Raw genomic sequence first — 12,774 nt, forward strand, 5'->3', positions numbered from 1 at the left:
CTCTCATATTTCCCTCTTCCTTGAAGCACACCAGCATACACCCATAGCATAAAAAACAATCCCCCGCCAGAACTGGGCTGCTATCTACCTACAGACCTGTCTCTAGTCTTCCCGTCATCTCCTAACTTCTAGAACGCTTGGTTTATGCTCATCTAATCCGCAATCTCTCAGATAACACTCTGTTTGACCTTTTACAATCGTCACACGCGTGTGGCGCATGTGGCTCATGGACAATGTGATATTCCTATTTAAAGCTTCAGCTGCTCATTAACTACTTGAATGGCTTCGGATAAGACCCGTCCTTCGACTGATGACACCCTCAAAGGGTTCTGGAGGCAAAGGATGGAGATCTGACACTGATCCACCACGGTTTGCTGCAAGAAATCTACCACCTAACTGGAGTCGACGTAGGCCGCCTTTACAAACCGGGAGCCTCCACGTGATATGGGAACAGTTAGTCAATGGTTGATAGGTGTTACTCTCGCCTAGGGTAGCCTCTCCCACAGACGCTAGGCTTTGGAGTTTCTCAGGATTACTATGAATTAAATGTTCTGCACAACTTCAGTAGTAGTCCAATCCATTGGCATGATACTGTACCGGATGCTGCTCAGCCAGCCTGATACAGTCAACTTGCATGCATTCAGAGAAAACCGCTTTCTCAGGAGGTTGGGGAACTAGTGGCCTCTGGAAAGCCGGAGCCAGATGTGACAGGTTCAGGTACCGCCGGGGAGGCTTCAGGATTCAGGTACCACCTATGCGGCTTCAGGGTTCAGGTGCCACAAGTGTGGGTTAAGGCTCATGGGGCGGTGTCAGGCTTCAGATACTGCAGGTGTGGCTTCAAGCACAGGTTATGCAGGAAGCAATGTCAGGGCTCACGCACCACAGTTGTTTCTTCAGGTTCAGGGACCGCCAGGTGCGGCTTCAGGGTCAGGGACCACCAGGTGTGGCTTCAGGATGTGCAGCTGAAGGTTCAGGGACCACTAGGTTCAGGTTCAGTGATCGCCAGGTGCAGTTTCAAGAAAGCCTGAGCCAGATGCAACAGTTTCGTGTCCAGGTACCGCAAATGCGGCTTCAGGTTTAGGGACCGTCAGGTGCGGCTTCAGGTTCAGGGACCGTCAGGTGCAGCATCAGGTTCAGACTGGCCATATAAGTACAAGGGGGTTCAGGTTCAGAACCTGGCCACACAAGGACCAGTGGATTCAGTTTCTGGGCCTGGCCACACAAGGACCAGGAAGTTTGAGTTCTAACAGGTTAACTACAGAATCATGGGACCTGGCATTGGCTACTCAACTAACAATAAGGAGGACGTTGTACAGGCACCTCCCTACAGGGGAATGTGCTGTAAATGCAACATGCTTCACAGCTATTGGGACACTCTGAACATATTCAGAGTGTGTGCACTGCCTCTTTAAGGGACAGCAAGCGCGCGTGCACTAGGTGCGCCACCGTAAGACCCACACACTGTGCACAGGACCAGGGAGCTGGGGACTGCAGCAGGACAGGGAGACTCCATCCTTGGATAAATTAATAAAACTGAGCTGTGTCTTATATAATATGCTATTTATAATTATATACATACTGTATAATTAAATACGCTCTTTTTTCTTTCCTTATGAGCAATATCTTCTGGTACCACTTGGTGGAGATATTTTTATTCATTATTGTGGATAGAACTTTAGAGCATAAAGTATGTATATAGTTTTTTCTCTGTATGGAGATCAACCTAACTACGGTATTTACAGCATTAATTGTTGAACATTTCATGTAACACACATTTCTTTTTGTAGTTAATGTCCTTTTAAACCCTGATTTTAAATAGTCGTTGTTATGTTATTTCCAATAAAGATTTATTCATTTATTATTTATGCTTTGTATGGGAGTATTTTTGTAGGCTTTTGTCTTTGTATTATATGGTCTGTATGGCAACAGAGGCTGCAACACCCTGAAGCAAGAGGCACCAGTGACCACACAACACCATGAAGACCAGGGAAATCTCCAAACAAACCAAGTTGTTGAGAAGTACAAGTCAGGGTTGGGTTATAACAAAAAAAAAAAATCTCCCAATCTCTGATGATACCCCAGAGCACCATCAAATCCATTATCATTAAATAGAAAGCAAATGGAACCACAACAAACCTACCAAGAGACAAATGCCCACCAAAACTGACAGCTCGGACAAGGAGGGCATTATTCAGAAAGTCAGAACAGTGACCAACTGTAACCCTGAAGGAGCTGCAGAGTTCCATATGACCACAATCAGAGCTCATACTCACCAGCGAGAAACTCGGATGAGTCTCACATGTTAATACCCGGCACTCTGATCGGAGCTTGCGGCCGCATAGGAATACATGCAGCCGCACGCTCCGCTCCTGAGTGCTGGGTGCAGCGCCAGGTATTGACGTGCGAGACTCATCCGAGTTTCTTGCAGGTGAGTATGAGCCCTTAGCCATACACTTCATAGAGGCGGCCTTTATGGAACAGTGGGGAGAAAAAGCCTTTAATTATGCAAATTTTAAGGATCGTTTTGAGTTTCATAAAAGACATGTGGGAGATTTCCCAAATGTATGGAGGATGGTGTTGTGGTCAGATGAGGTCAAAATTGAACTTTTTGGCCAGCAAGGTAAATGCTATGTCTGGTGCCAAACTAGCACAGCTCATGACCCCAAGAACACCATCCCTAAGAGGAAACATGGTGGTGGCGGCATAATGTGGGGATGTTTTTCGGCAGCAGGGACAGAGAAATGGTCCGAGTCAAGGGGAAGACAGATGGTGCGAAATACAGGGATATTCTTGAGCAAAATCTGTTTGTCAGTGATTTGAGACTGGAACGGAGGTTTACCTTGCAACAAGACACTGACCAAAGCATACTGCTAAAGCAACACTCGAGTGGTTTAAGGGGAAATTTGTAAATGTTCTGGAGTGGCCGAGTCACAGCCCAGACCTTAATCCAATAGAATCTGTGGTCAGACGTGAAGATCGCTGTTCACCAGAGGAAACATCTAACGTGATGGAGCTGGAGCAGTTTTGCATTGAGGAATGGGCAAAAAACCCTGTGGCAAGATGTGGAAAGATGATAGAGACTTATCCAAAGTGACTGCAGCTGTAATTACCACAAAAGGAGGCTCCACACAGTACTGACTTTAGGGGGTGAATAGTTACACACACTGAAGATTTCAGTTATTTTGTCCTATTTGTTGTTTGCTCCACAATAAAAAGAAAACCAAATGTTCACAACTGTAGGCATGAACTGGTGCAAACCCTCAAAAAAAACTGAAACTCCAGGTTGTGAGGTAGCAAAACACAAAAGATGTCAAGGGAGTGAATACTTTCAGACGCCTCTGTACCTCTCCTTCACTGTATTGTTTGCTGGCTTCTCTTCTTCTCTTCCCGTTACTGTCGGGGTTCCTTATCTTTCACTCCTCGGTCCCCTCCTCATCTTCCTATCATTTCACTATATACTGTCCCAATTAGACAAACCATCAATAGATTCGGTTTTCTGCACCATCTCTCTGCTGATGACACTAATTATACACATTGTCTCCTGACATCACCCCTGCATTACTACACAATACCAGTTATTGTCTTTCTGCTGTCTCTAACATCATGTCCTCCCTCTAAGACTGATCTCCTTGTATTTCCTCCCTCCACTAACCTACTTATGCCCAATATTGCCATTTCAGTTTGTGGTTCCGGCATTACTCTCCTGTAGCACACGCCGCTGTCTTGGGGTCATGCTTGATTCAGATCTTTCCTTCCCCCCCACATCCGATCACTCGCTCGCTCATATCATCTACATCTCAGAGACATCTCTAGAATTTGACCTTTTCTTACCTTTTTGACTCTGCAAAAACTCTTATTCACTCTCGTCTGGACTATTGCCACTCTCAACTGATCGATCTCCCTCTTACTAAAGTCTCCCCTCTCCAATCCTTCCTGAATGTAGCAGCCAGGATAATGTTCCTTTTCCACCTCTACACCGATGCCACAACCCTGTGCCAGCCATTATACTGGTTGCCCATCTGATACAAAGTTCAATATAAACTTATCACTATCACGTACAAAGCTCTCCACAGTTCAGCATCTCATCTCTCATGTCTGTCTACCACTGTCACGGGGGAACTGGGTAGACTAAGGCTGGTTACCCGGGCCCCTGCGATATCCCTCAGGCTAGGGAAACCCTGTCTGTCCCTTTCCCAGAAGTTAAACTGATGGTGTGCTTGTCTGGGCCACCAGGCCTGACCCTGACTCCTGTTTCAGCCCTATGCTGAAACCACCACCCGCCACCCAGTGAAGAGACCACACACCAATCCCCACAGAAAGCACAGACAGGGAAAATTGAAAAACGCACCACGCCGCAGACACACAGGAATACACTATAATGTGCACAGGGCAAAACAAATACAAATAGGAAGGAGGAATATGACAAAGGATTATACACCACCAGATACGATATTCCTACAACGAGACCACCACTCCAGACCGGAATCACCAGGCATAAAGCTCAAGCTATAATCGGTGACGCCCAAAGTCCAGCGCGACTATTTAAAGGCCGTGGGCGTGACCCAGCCTCCAACCTGATTACCAGCTAGATTAACCCCGAGCAAGCTGGATAAAATCTAGCCGACGCCACTGAGCGTGTAGTGGACGTAAGTGGAATTACTGCTGTCTGTCGGACGCCCTAGTGTGAACCGCGTCCGACATGACAGCCACACTACTCGTGCCCCCCATTCGCTATTGACCTAAAACTAACATCCTCTATAATCCAAACCTCACACTCCCTTCCACAAGACTTCTTGCGTGCCGTACCAATTCATTACCTAGGATAACTCAATTAATTCCCAATACCCACAGTTTTAAGAGTTGCCTAACACATTTCTTTAGGCTGACCTATCGCCTCATTTTACTGTCTAATGATTCCATTTTTAACCAAAAATTTTAATCCAAATCTTGTCCCTCATAGCATCTTAATCACACACAGCCTTCATAGCCCTCGGTGTCTCTACTGTACAATTATCGGCTGGTGTCTGGTTCATGTGTAAGGTGCACAGGGCAGTAGTCATCTCTGAGGGGCTGTTGTTCTCCCACACGCTGGCACCCCACAAATAAACTTTGTCCCGATTCTCCTGTGCTGTGTGTGTGGTGCGTAACACTCACGTTTTGGTCGTAGGCCTCCGCTGTCTCTTGTTCTTCAATTTCAGGAACAGACTCACACATATTAGTGGACACCTAATTCATTTTATAAGAGAGAAGTTTACTTAACCGTCCATTTTCATCATATTGAATCACGCAGTATTGGGCACAAACCTTTCCGTTCTCAGCATGTTTTTATATCTGCAGTTTGCTCGCCCTTAGATATCCCTTTCCTCACTGGCAACTCTGGTCCCCGGGATACTTCGTCCATCTTCGCACCTTCCATGAGTCCCATCCCAACTCCCGTATGTGATTTCCCCCTCCGATTTCCTCTCATAGGAAGATAATGAGGCACGCTTCTCAGTGCCTCCGATGGGCCCTTCTGTCATCTGACCTCGCACTGCTGCTATCTCCCATCTAAATCTAATCTCTCATTCTCATCAGTCTAACTAAAACCAGGAAGTGCTCCCTTTACTGTAACCTTGCCCCCTCCCATGGGCTGGGCTGGTCCCAATACTTTAACTGTTCCTAAACCACATAGCTAAGTACTCTGTGAAATTGCATACATTATCCCAATAACATTACAATACTTGGTATCTGATGAATTCTGTGTTACTCTGTGATGTCTTTATTGTCGGTACATGTCCCCTCTGAAATGTAAAGCTCTGCCATGTATGGTCCAGGCATCTCAGACCATATCATAGATCTCCATCTGGCTAAGAGCTGGCAAGGTCTTGAGGTGGACCTATTATGCCCTAAAGACAGAAAATGGCCCTTGCACCTTACGAGGGCAGTCCACAACTCTCTGTGTGTAGAAGTATCCTAAGCTAGCCCTGTAGCCTACAATATTATAATTTCCAATATTATAATTTTAAGAAAAAAAATTGTAATTCAACCCACTGGGAAAGTTGGAGAAGAACCACTGCAGAGTAAAAAAAGAGGAAACTTCACATACTATATACCTGAAACAGGGGTCCCCAACATATGACTGGCTCGCAGCTGGTGGCTTCAAGACCTGTGGCTCGCGGATAGCTGTCAACTGTTCTAGCAAACAGCTATGAAGAGAAGGTCTCCGGATGGTGACTTTTGTGAGTTGCCGTGTACTGAACAGTAGATCTGGGTGTGCACATAGTGGCGGGGATAAATATGTTAAGCTGGAGAGCAGATGATACTATTAGAGGTGTGGATGTTGAGTGCGATAGTTGCTCGGAGAAGTTGGGACCCTTAGATATAAGTTTCTGCCTGCCAGGGAGGGGGTACACGGTGCTTTCTGTGAAGAACCTTTGGCTGTTGTTATATCAGTAATCAGAGCTCTGGGTGACACTCGTTGGGGCAGGTGAGTGCATCGCATGTGGCTCATGACCATCTCTCAGAAGTGAATGTGTCTCTCAAGGTACGAAAGGTTGTGGACCGACATAGATACATCACCAGGCCCACAGTGAGTACATATTACATGTCACGTGTGGGCTCTGGCCTACCTCACTGATTACCACCAAGTGTTGTAAAGCTCCAGAAACTCAATTATACGGCAATAAAGAAAAGAGGAAAGATTGCACCATACACAGAGGCACATATGCCGCTCGGAATATCCGGAAAGCTGGGTGCTGCCGATGATACATGTGTATATATAGTACTGGGATAATGTCATCACTACGACGGCTTCTGACACTAATTTTTTTGATTGAATGAATTCTTTTATTATTATGCATTCCAATAATAAGTTAACAAACCGTGTACTGTGCCGCAGCCCAGTACACACAGAATTCTACATAATTCGTACATAGCATAAGAATACGACGCACTAACTATACACCAACTCCTATGCTTCTGCCACTAATACCCCATCTACCACTAATACCCCATCTACCACTAATACCCCATCTACTCTGCCCCTGAGCTCAGGAGGAGCAGCCGCCTGCTGCCACCATGTGTAATACTGCGAGTCCTGGGAACTAGGAGACTCCACCAACAAGATGGCGGCGCTCACTGCAGGGACAGGAAGTCTGCAGCCTAAACCCCGCCCCTTCCTTGCAGTAGATCACATGGCGGTGACTCCTTCAGAGAGGGAAAATGACCATTCACTGCCAGGAGAAGAGGTGCAAAGGATGCTGGGAGTTGTAGTTTACAGGGGACAGGAAATGCTGCTCCAGGACTGAGGAGAATGGAGGCGACAAATCTCATCACAAAACCTGGAAACTTCCCCCGGAGATCGGAGAAGACGCAGTGACCGCAGCTGCGGTATTTGTGCGTCTCCTCTGTCCGCTCACAGCACGGTAAAGACGGTAAGAAGTGATGTATCCCCCGGGGTCTGCGGCACTGAAGCCCCTGTGTAATGTGCGGTATATAACGGTTATAGGACTACGGGCCGCAGGGATTTATGGGTTTATTATTATTTTATTAGCTATTTTAACCCCTTAGGCCTCTTTCACACTTCAGTCTTTTGGCGTCAGTCTGAAACCGCCATTTTCCTCAAATAGCGGATCCGCTATTTTCCCATAGACCTGCATTAGCGACAGATTGTGGCGGATCGTCGTCTGTTCCATCCGCCATGTGACGGATCCGTCGAGATTTGGCGGACGTCATCTAGACATTGATGGACATTATAACGTTTTTTGTCTGCGCCGAAATGGCGGTTCGCGACGGATCCATCACGTCCGCCATTCCATAGAATTGGCGCCTATGGGCAACTGATCCGTCACGTCCGCCATTCCATAGAATGGCCGCCTATGGGCGACGGATCTGTCGCTTCTGCCATTCCATAGAATGGCCGCCTATGGGCGACGGATCCGTTGCGACCGTCATTTGGCGGATCCGTCGCCCCAATCCGCTTTTTCAATTGCGCATGCTCCAAAAAGTACATACTTTTCCCAGACAACCCCCAAGTAACGGATCCGTAAAAAAAAACGGATCCATTAGAACCGTTTTCTCAACAATTGTGACGGATCCGTCACTATGTCGGAGCAGACTGACGCCAAACAACTGAAGTGTGAAAGAAGCCTTACAGGTGGTTTTGTTTTTTCCCTTCTTCTTCATCCAAGAAACATAACTTTTTTTATTTGACATCTGACATCGCTGTATAGGGGCTCGGTTTTTGCAGGACAAACTGTAGTTTTGAGCGAAACTGTTCATTTTTTCTTTTTACCATACGATGGACCGAAAAACAGGACATAAACTTCAAATAAAGTGAAATGTTGAGAAAAAAAACAATTTCGCAGCTTTTTTTAAAAGTGTGTATATATATATATATATATATATATATATATATATATATATATATATATATATATATATATATATATACATTTTCGGGTACAGACAACAATTTGATGGATTCATAGGTCATGGCAGGGGCCCAGGAGGTATTGGGGTCACTGCTACCTCCAAGATACGTCTGCGTCATATATAGGTCAATGGGGACCCGAACTTCAGTGCTGTAAAATGGTCATCGTGACGGCTATGGGGGCTGCAAAAGGAAGAACAATGGGGGTAAGAGCAATTGCCCTATAAACAAATGCGGATAGGAAAATGACTAAAAATGGTTCTGTCACCAAATTAATCATGGTAACATAGGAAGTAAATGAATAACATTAAAACGTTAACAGTGCTGTCACAGAGATGGAGGCTCGCTACTGCTAGTCCAGTTACAAGTTTCACCCACAGAGCATGGGGCACAGCACCCACAGCTCCAAAATGTCAGCTCCAGTAGCGTACAATACAAATGCCACCGATGAAAAGCTGGTAGAATGATCTTGTATAGGACTGGCGGTCCACAGCGAGGCTTGCTACCGGCAGTCCAGTTAAAAATGTCACCCACAGAGCATGTTTCCACATTTCCCACACAGAAGCTGATAACAAATTTTACCCACGGAGCATGTTTCCAGATTTCCCCCAGAGATGTTGGTTAAAAAATTGACACCCAGACTTCCAAAGATATGGACAAGTACTGTGGGATCCACACCTGGTTCATTGTAAGGAATGTTAGGTTCCCCATGTTGGTCATGGACAGGTGGATGCACCTGTTTATGATCACACCCCTTCCCTGCTAAACTCACCTTCCAACATGACACTTGCCGCAGGGCAGGCCAGCCCCTCCAAGGCATAAAGGGCAAGCTTAGGCCATGTGTCCAATTTGGAGACCCAAAAGTTAAATGAAGCCTTCCCATCTGCTGGTACGTGGAGACGTGTGGACGCGTACTCTACCACCATGTTGTTGTAACACTGGCTCCTGCTAATACGGACCATATCAGATGATGGCGCTATATGTTAAGGCGAGCTCGTAAAGTTTTGCCACGTTTCGGCCATGTTAACACTGCCTTCAGAGGTGCTGGCAGTACCTCAGCTGCATTGGATACTTCTTCCTCTGCCTTGTTCTTCCACTGAGCTCCCACTGTCAGGTGGGAAAACCATCAGCAGTTTCTCTACAAGCACATGCTTGTATTCAAGTATTTGGCGCTCCCGCACCAGTGATGGAAGTAATGATCGTATGTTGTACTTGTAGTGGGGATCCAGCAGGGTGGCCACCCAGCAATCGGCACTTGTAACAATACGGGCAACTAAACGGTTATCGTGCAGGCACTTCAGCATGTATTGGTTCACATGTGCCAGGCTGCCCAGAGGCAACAACCATCTGTCCTCAGTGGGAGGTATGTGCTCTGGGTACTCTGTATCGCCCCAGCCACGCTCCAGTAATGCCGTGAGGTGATCTGAGTTCTACCCTGCTCTGAACTCAGTTGTTTCTTCGCCACATCCTACTCCTTCTTCCCAAACTGTTCCTTGGCAGTACAGTTGGGTACCTGACCGCTGTTGGGACAGTAACCACCCTCGGAGCCGTGTGTGGACAACAGGACCGATAATGGTGTGAGCTGGCCCTGCTCCTCCTGCTCCTCTTCCTCCATTGCCACCACCTCATCCATCATGGCCTGAAATATTTTTTCCAGCAGTCATATTAGTGGTATAGTAATGCTGATGATGGTGGCCATATTGCTGGAATATTCAAAGCAGCACCAGATGGCACACACGATCCGCATGGAGGCCCACTTGGTGGTGAAGTGGTGTTGTTCTGCAGAGCGACTCAGCCATGCTTGCTGCAGGTGAAACTCCACTATTGCCTGCTGCTGATGCTCGCACAGTCTCTCCAGCACATGCGAGGTGTAGTTCCTCCTTGTTGGTACGTCACATATCAGCCGGTGAGCTGGAAGGCAGAAGTGATGCTGCAGAGCAAACAGGTGAGCAGCAGCAGAGTGAGAACGCCAAAAGTGCGCACACTCTGCATGCATTTTCAGCAGCAGCTCCGGCATCTTTGGGTAGTTTTTCAAGAAGCCCTGCACCACCAAGTTCAGCACATACGCCAGACAAGGGATGTGCGTCAAACCGGCTAGGCCCAGATCTGCTACGAGATTTAGTCTGTTATCACACACCACCAGGCCCGGCTTAAGGTTTATTGGCACCAACCATACATCTGTCTCCTGGGCTTTGTGGGATTTGTCCCCAAACAGAGTTCTGAAACTCCTTGCTGTTGTTTCCCCCTGACTGTGCTGAAGTTGGTGGTGCGGATATTACTGTGACCGGATGAGGAGGTGGTGGTCACATATGTAATGCTCTGCCCGGGCCGTGGGGTACTCGGTACCGGTACTTAAAGGGGATGTCACGTGGCTGCGACCCGGTCCGTGGCCCTGGGAGCCTAAGTAAAAGGGAAAGTCTATAAAGGGGTTTTGAGAATATAGTTTGTTTGTGACGCCTGTTATGATCCTTAGTGGCTGAGGATCACGAATAGACCAGCAAGTGAATAAACTAAGGACAAGCTCTAGGGAGATGTTAACTGGACTGATCGCAAATCTGAACCTATCCAACACAACTAGAGGTAGCCAGTGAACGTGCCTAAAAAATTCCTAGACGTTTCGAGCCAGCCTGAGGAACTAGCTACCCCTAAAGAGAAAGAAAGACCTCGCTTGCCTCCAGAGAAATAATCCCCAAAGATATAGAAGCTCCCAACAAATATTAACAGTGAAGTAAGAAGAAGGCACATACGTAGGGATGAAATCAGATTCAGCAAAAGAGGCCCACTAGTACTAGAAAGCACTAGTACTAGAAAGCAGAAAATAGAGCAGGGGTCTATGCGATCAATAAAAAACCCTTACAAAATATCCATCCTGAGATTTCAAGAACCCACGCACCAACTAATGGTGTGTGGGGAGAAACTCAGTCCACTAGAGCATCCAGCAAGCGAGGGAATCACATTTTAGCAAGCTGGACAAGAAAACATGATAAACACTGCTGATCAAAAAAAGAGCAAGCAAAACTTAGCTTGTCCTGGATGGACTGGGAGCAAGGTAGTCAGAAGGAATCTGAGTAGCACTGATTACATCGACAGCCAGCAACAAGTGGAAGTAAAACAGAGCTATATAGGAACCTCCCAGAGGATAACGAACCAGCTGATAGCCAGAGACCAGCAGGATAACAAACAAAGCCACCAGGGGGAGCCCAAAGCAAAAATCACACCATACCACCAGTGACCACAAGAGGGAGCCTGAAAACAGAGTTCACAACAGACGCCACCTGTGGTATTCGGTCAGTGGGGACCGACGCTGCTTAAAGGGGTCCGCTGGGGTGATGGTATGGCAGCTAAGATAGTATAACTTCCCACAGGTGAAGTAGAGTCCCCAGGGCTCCCGGTGTGTAGATGGAGATGGTGAGTGGTGCAATAAGAAACGGAGGACACAGGTTTGCTGTCTTTTTACCTGGTTTACTGAAGACCTCAGGTATCCACAGTCCAGGGCACCAGATCACAGGTACAGGCAGGGTCGGGCCAGCTTGGAAGTGAGTTCAAAGTCCCCTTTACCAGGTGGAGTTAAAAGCCTTCCTACTAGTGCTGTGGTGTATTCAGGGCTAGGTTTCTGCTGCCCTAGGAACTTTTAGTGCTGCCTCTCCCTTTTGTGAGTATGACACTATCGGCAGTGACGTTAGCAAGGATCGCTGATGTGAAAGTCGCCTTTTGCAGCAGATCTGGCAGTTTTTCTGCATGTGCCGCGTAACGGATCACTTACAGCAACACTGCGTTTGGCCTCATTCATTCCCTATGGGATTTGTGGCACTTTGCCATGATCTGGCAAATGCGGTACCATACCTCCCAACTTTTGAAGAAGGGAAGGAGGTATAAAGTGTGCGGCGCGGCAAATTTTAGGCCACGCCTCTGACCACACCCATTTCACAACTAGTCACACCCATATCCACGTCCCAACCACAGCCATTTAGCACTGCTGATCACACTGTTTTATATACAATAATTATAAACGAAAAAATATGGCCACAGTGCTCCATACTGTATAATGGCCACACATGATGCTCCATACTGTATAATGGCCACACATGATGCTCCATACTGTATAATGGCCACACATGATGCTCCATACTGTATAATGGCCACACATGATGCTCCATACTGTATAATGGCCACATATGATGCTCCATACTGTATAATAGCCACACAGTGCTCCATACTGTATAATGGCCACACATAGTGCTTCATACTGTATAATGGCCACACATGATGCTCAATACTGTATAATGGCCACACATGATGCTCCATACTGCATAATGGCCACACATGATGCTCCATACTGTATAACGGCCACACATGATGCTCAA

At 46.9% G+C, this 12,774-nt stretch overlaps 1 protein-coding gene and 1 pseudogene across 2 annotated transcripts in view; both read left to right on the forward strand.

Annotated features, from left to right (window-relative positions):
- Nucleotides 1-12,774, forward strand: part of LOC143817459 (uncharacterized) — a 277,468-nt gene that overhangs the window by 61,260 nt on the left and 203,434 nt on the right. The window lies entirely within an intron of this gene.
- LOC143817458 (uncharacterized) overlaps nt 7,171-12,774 on the forward strand; it is a 44,114-nt pseudogene continuing 38,510 nt past the window's right edge. The window contains exon 1 of the transcript XR_013224158.1: nt 7,171-7,412. The product of XR_013224158.1 is annotated as an uncharacterized LOC143817458 (transcript). The remainder of the gene's footprint in view (nt 7,413-12,774) is intronic.

This window comes from Ranitomeya variabilis, chromosome 3 (assembly GCF_051348905.1).
Source record: "Ranitomeya variabilis isolate aRanVar5 chromosome 3, aRanVar5.hap1, whole genome shotgun sequence".
Taxonomy (NCBI): Eukaryota; Metazoa; Chordata; class Amphibia; order Anura; family Dendrobatidae; genus Ranitomeya; species Ranitomeya variabilis.